Source organism: Elephantulus edwardii, unplaced genomic scaffold (genome assembly GCF_000299155.1).
Source record: "Elephantulus edwardii isolate Elephantulus edwardi_28Jun2011 unplaced genomic scaffold, EleEdw1.0 scaffold00559, whole genome shotgun sequence".
In the NCBI taxonomy this organism is placed as follows: domain Eukaryota; kingdom Metazoa; phylum Chordata; class Mammalia; order Macroscelidea; family Macroscelididae; genus Elephantulus; species Elephantulus edwardii.
In genome coordinates, this window is record NW_006400309.1 from 193,058 (window position 1) to 199,787 (window position 6,730).

Below are 6,730 nucleotides of genomic sequence, written 5' to 3' on the forward strand. Positions count from 1 at the left end.
TAGCAAGGAGTTGGAAACAATCCAAGTGCCCATCAACAAATGAATGGATAGAGAAGCTGTGGTATATTCACACAATGGAATCGTATGCTGCATTGAAAAACAAGGAACTCTTGAGCCTCTACATCTTGTGGTTCCTAATCTTTATACTATAATAGACAAAGTGCTAGTCAATAAGCCTTTTATTTTGAGAACTACCTTCCCTCTGTAACTTGATTTGTGCCAGAGGTGGCACTGGGGCCTAGTCGTCCTTCAGGCTTCCGAACATGGCGGCCGGCACGCTCTGCTGCAGTCCTCAATGCTTGGGTGTCTTTCATCCTCTCTCCAGGTTCATAGGGTTTCTGGAGGCAAGCTATTACAGAAGTGGATGCCACTCCTGCTTCCAAGCATAGCATAGCATAGCATAGCATAGCATAGCATAGCATAGCATAGCATAGCATAGCATAGCATAGCATAACATAATAGGGAATTCTGGTGCCGTAGTCTGTAGGGATTTACATGGCTAATCCTAAAGCTGAAATGCTCTCAAGGTTCAAATCTACCAGCAGCTCCTCTCTTTCTGTGCAGTTGTAGCCTTGAAAATCCAATGGAGGATTAGTCATGAGTTGGTTTCACCTTGACAGTGATAAGAGAGACAGAGAATGTATAGGAGCCCTGGTAGCACAGTGCATGTTTGCCTGCTAGCCCAAAGGCCAACACTTTAACCCTCTAACTCTCTTTTGCCATTAAGATTTATTACAATGTTGGAAACCTGATAGAAGGTCTCCATGAATTGGAACTGACTGAAGCAGTAGGCAGGAGCTTTGATGACACAGGGTTCACCTCTTCACTGTTGATGATCAGTGGTTTGAACACACCAGCTTCCATTTGACTGGCAGAGAATGGTGAGCTTGTTGTTATGGTTACAGCTTTGGAAACCCAGTGGAGTGATTCTACTGTTGCATATGGTCACTATGAGTCAGAATCAACTCCGTGGCAGTGGGTTTGGTTTAGGATAGTTAATGATGTTGAATATCTTTTTCACATACTTGTTGGCCATTTGAATATACTCTTTGGTGAAAGAGAGACAAATTTTTTTTGGGTCTTGGAGAAGATTCAACCAGAATGCTCCTGGGAGTCAAGGATGGTGAAGCTTTGTGTCATACACTTTGGGCATGTTGTTAGGAGAAGTTATTTCCTGGAAAAGGACATCATGCTTAGAAAGATGGAGGGTTGGCAAAAGAGAGATGGGTTGATAAAATGACTGTGAGAGTGAGCTCAAGTGTGTCAGGGATAAAAAAAGGATGTCATAGAATGGAACAGAGTTCATAGGTCTGCTCTGAGTTATACTCAACTAGGTGGCCCCTATTGGAAGCAGGAGTAGTATCCACTCCCTGAACAACGTGTCTCTGGAAACTCTATGAACTTTAATAAGTGACGATAGTTATAGAAAGGCTTCAGGCCTTTTGTTCATAGGGTCGCTAAGAGTCATGCTCAACTCGGTGGCAATCAACAACAACAGATGGCACCTAACAATAGTTTGTTAGTATCAGTTCTATGATATATTGTTAGAAATAGCCATATGGGTAACAGGAGATAGAATATGCTACAATTTATGAAATTTAAAAAATATATCTGTTATGTATTTTACACACACACACACACGAAGCTCTGGCAGCTTAGTGGCTTAGAGGTTGAGCTGTCAACCCAAAGGCATGTGGATTGGTTGAATCCACAACTACTCCTTGGAGGAAAGATGGGTAGTCAACTTCCCTGAGATTTACATATTCTGAACCCTGCTGGAGGGGTTCAGTCATGACTCCATAACACACAAAAATGTGTATATGCAGACATGTCTTCTAAGTTGTATCATGATGGCCAAACTCATCCTGTTCTAGTATGAATTGAGGTCTCTAGGGTTGAAGACAATGAAAGACAAATACATTCTCACAATGCTCCTCCAGCGTTTATGTGATATGGGATGATCATTCTGTGAAACTGTGAGGCATATGAGATCTCATATTGCTGCTTTTCCTTCACCAGCTCTGCCTTTTTAAACAAGGTGCCTGGAGGACGACTGGTCATTTTTAACAAATGTCAAAGCCATGGCTCAGGTGAGATGCTGTTTCCTTTTGCTGAAATAATTTTTACCCCTAATATGTAAGCGTTTGCTGTCCTCACCATCACACCTTTTTTCTTTAGAGAAAACTTCCCGACAGTTTAGTTAAAAGCAGAGATCAAAGTTTTCCTACCCTTGCTCTAAAGGAAAGGGTTTCTAACAGACTGGGTACAAAAAACCCCAAAAACAAACAAACAAAAAACCTTAGTGGAAATGGTTTTAAAAGAATGAGTATTTAGATAACCATTGTTAGACCAAAAGAAAAGAATATCTTGTCAAAATTTTTATGCTCTTAACCAATAGTTATTCATTTAAATGGTGTAGCTAACAAGTGTATCAAAAGCTATTTTCATTGTTGTTGTGTAGATCTGTCAAGTTGATAATGACTCATAGTGGCCCTATGAACAAAATTTTCATTAGATTAAAAGAAATTAGATAATTACTTATTAATTCCATCAAGAAGCTTATGACTTATAGAACATTAAATAATCTGACTTAGGAAAAAATGTGAAACATTTTATTTTTAAATATTGGTTCACAGGATCCCTATCAGAATACTCTCCATTTCTTCCTACAATCCAATGCTATTGCAGTCCCCTGTTCTTTTAAAAAGTGTTTCTTCTGAGCAGTCTGCGCGCCCGCTCTTCCGCTCCTGTATTCTTGCGCCACCTCCGCCGCCGCCATGAGGGAAATCGTGCACCTGCAGTGCGGAAACCAGATCGGCGCCAAGTTCTGGGAGGTGATCAGCGACGAGCATGGCATCGACCCCACCGGCACCTACCACGGCGACAGCGTTCTGCAGCTGGAGCGGATCAACGTGTACTACAACGAGGCCACCGGTCGCAAGTACGTGCCCCGTGCCGTCCTGGTGGACCTGGAGCCGGGCACCATGAACTCTGTGCGCTCCGGGCCTTTTGGGCAGATCTTCCGGCCTGACAACTTCGTTTTTGGTCAGAGTGGTGCGGGGAACAACTGGGCCAAGGGTCACTACACAGAGGGTGCGGAGCTGATGGACTCTGTGCTGGATGTCGTGAGGAAGGGGGCAGAGAGCTGAGACTGTCTGCAGGGCTTCCAGCTGACCCACTCCCTGGCATGGACACTCTCCTCATGAGCAAGATCCGAGAGGAGTACCCAGACCGCATCATGAACACCTTCAGCGTGGTACCCTCGCCCAAGGTGTCGGACACAGTGGTGGAGCCCTACAATGCCACCCTTTCGGTCCACCACCTGGTGGAGAACACAGACGAGACCTACTGCATCGACAACGAAGCCCTATACGACATCTGCTTCCGCACGCTCAAGCTGACCACACCCACCTACGGTGACCTCAACCACCTGGTGTCGTGTTACCACCTTCCTGCGCTTCCCCGGCCAGCTCAACGCCGACCTGCGCAAGCTGGCCGTCACCATGGTGCCCTTCCCACGCCTGCACTTCTTCATGCCTGGCTTCGCCCCTCTCACCAGCCGCGGCAGCCAGCAGTACCAGGCCCTGACCGTGCCTGAGCTCACCCAGCAGATGTTTGATGCCAAGAACATGATGGCCGCCTGCGACCCGCGCCATGGCCGCTACCTGACCGTCGCTGCCGTCTTCAGGGGCCGCATGTCCATGAAGGAAGTGGACGAGCAGATGGTGAACGTACAGAACAAGAACAGCAGCCACTTCGTCGAGTGGATTCCCAACAACGTGAAGACGGCCGTTTGCGACATCCCGCCCCGGGGGCTCAAGATGTCTGCCACCTTCATCGGCAACAGCACGGCCATCCAGGAGCTGTTCAAGCGCATCTCGGAGCAGTTCACCGCCATGTTCCGGCGCAAGGCCTTCCTGCACTGGTACACGGGCGAGGGCATGGACGAGATGGAGTTCACCGAGGCCGAGAGCAACATGAACGACCTGGTGTCCGAGTACCACCAGCAGGAGGAGGGCGACTTTGAGGAGGAGGTGTCCTAGGGCCTCAGCAGGAGCCATGTGAACTCTTTTATTTGTCTCAGCCTGTCCTGATGCGTGTCTCGCTGTCCTGTCTCACATGCTGTACAGACACCGCATTAAAGCGTTTTCATAGTGTGGAAAAAAAAAGTATTTCTTCTCTCATTTAGTAAATCCTTCAGTATTTCCTATCTCAGATTTTTACCAGAAATTTGGTAGAACCAGGACGTGTTCCCATTTATTAGTGATTTGATAAGATGAAGATGAGAACTAGGAAGGAGCACTTTCTAAGGGAAGGCCCTGTGATCTCCAGATGTGGGGTCAATGGTTAAAAAAATATGTAGCGGGATTGATTACATTTCATTCAGTCTTGCTACATACTATTTGTGCGTGTACTGTAGTGTGTACAAAACTTTGATACACTGTCAGGCACCCAATAGAGCCATCATGTACATTTCTGTCATCCTCCATCAATTTCATGTATTTTAGGAATAAGGAGAATTTATAATTGAATGATAGGTAGTTATAATTAAGATTAAGGAAATCTAGGTACATGCATAATGAGCATTTCCAGTCTAAAGACCTAAAAACAAATGTGAAATTGTCATTATGTCCATATAGTGAGATATACACTTGAAAATAACACATGCTTAAGAAAAAAATTTATTGTGATGAAAAAGAATTTTTTTTTTATTAATTTTGTGTGCGCGTATACTGTCACATCAGATCTGACTGCTACAGGAGGAGATTGCCCCTCCTTCTCCAGCAGAGCATCTGATGAATTTGAACCATGTACTATGCCACCAGAGTTCCCTGAAAAAGAATTCTCCTATAATAATGTAGTGTGAGAATGACTCACATCATAAGTTATATGAAAATTTAATTGTCTAAGATGAAAAATATTTCCCTGCACTAGGAAACATTGCACTGGGAAAATCCACAGGCAGGGACCTCTCCAAATTATTGAGGGATAATGATGTCAGTTTGAGGACTAAGTTGTGTCTGATTCAGGCCATGGTCTTTCCAGTCACTTGCTGAGAGATGGAAAATGTAATAAGGATGACAGAAAAATAATTGATACTTTTGAGCTGTGGTTTTGGAGAAGAGCATTGAATATCCCATGGATGGCCAAAAGAACAGACATGTCTTGGAAAGTGCCGCCGGATGATCTTTGGAAACAAAAATGATGAGGCTTGGCAGCCTCACATACTGGTACTTGAAGAGGGACAGTCTGATGCTGGAAGGGTGGAGGTCAGTGAAGAAGAGGAAGACCTGTAACCAGGTGGATTGACACAATGACTGCTACAGTGGGCTCTAGTGTGTCAAGAAGTATGAAGATGGTGCAGGATAGAACAAGTTTTAGATCTTTTATTCATAGGATCACTGCGAGTCATACTCTACTTAACAGGACCTAACAACAACAAAAGGTGGCTGTCCTCAATTCTTGAATATGTTGCTTGTTAGCAAAACAAGTGAAGAAAGCTTATTAAGGTAATAAGACAGGCATAATTAGTGAAAGGTTTGCCTTGTGAAAGAGTTAACGTGAAAAAGAAGAAGGAAAAGGGCTAAAGGACCCAGGGGTGAGCCCAAACCTTGTAGCATGCTGTCAGCAGCAAAGGAGAGAACACTCTTGAATATGTTTTAATTGTTGTTTTTGATGAATCAGTTTTACACATCATCTCTTGTCCTTCAGCAGAGTAGAAGGAACCTCATATTCCTTAAAAAATAGATTTTTTAAAAACCTCAGTTATTTCTGATTCATGTCAGAGTAGAACATAGGATTTTCAGTGTCTGTGATCTTTCAGAAGTCTAACACCAATCTTTTCTTCTAGATGCCTTAGGATAGATTTGAACTGACATTCTTTCAGTTGATAGCCACTCAACTATTTATGCCACCCAAAAATTCCTTTACTCTCATATAATAGCCCCTGTTTTCTCTGTCTTTTTTATTAGTTTAATATAATGTATACACTTGATTTCAGGTAAAATATTGTTCCTCCCTAACACAAGTTCTACACCAGTTCATAGTTTCATTCTAGGATAGCCTTCACATTCATTACTTGTCTGCTTTTCCTCCCCTGCTCCCTTAGCTGCTTATTTATTTATATCCAAAATGTCAAGCATCATTGCCATATGCCTTTCAATAATGTTTCACCATCTGATCAAACACATTAGGTTTTCTTGAACATGGAGTCGTTCTTCCCGAGCTAAAGTAAAATGGGTTTCTCTTTTGTCTATGATTTTTCTGACTTCAGGTTTCTAGTTCTGCCACAGTGATTTACTAGGCCACAGTCTTGAAAGGAGGTTGGATATTTTACTATGTAAATAAAGTACATAAAACGCTTTCAGGCATTGGACAGCTAACTATGCAGGTAGGTACCTGTGGCCTTCTGAGAGGATTGATCAGTTTGTGGTCTTAGGCAGTCAGTCCTACAGAGGTTTTGGAGGAGAGGATGGGGACCTTTCTACCAGTGAGAAGAGGAATCTGGAATGGAGTTAATCTCGCCATTGAAAAATTCCTAGACTCAGTTGAAAGAGAGCTGTAACACTAAATATGGTGACAGATGGCAGCAGTACCAGGCTTCAGGATCCTGATGTTGTTGTTGTTGTTATGTGACGTTGAGTCGTTTCCGACTCATAGCGACCCTATGCACAACAGCTCTAAACCCTGCTCTATCCTACGCCAACCGCACCGCCTCTGACACACCCAT

At 43.7% G+C, this 6,730-nt stretch overlaps 1 pseudogene; it reads left to right on the top strand.

The window, feature by feature from the left end:
- Positions 1-2,777: 2,777 nt before the first annotated feature.
- LOC102856329 overlaps positions 2,778-6,730 on the top strand; it is a 48,480-nt pseudogene continuing 44,527 nt past the window's right edge.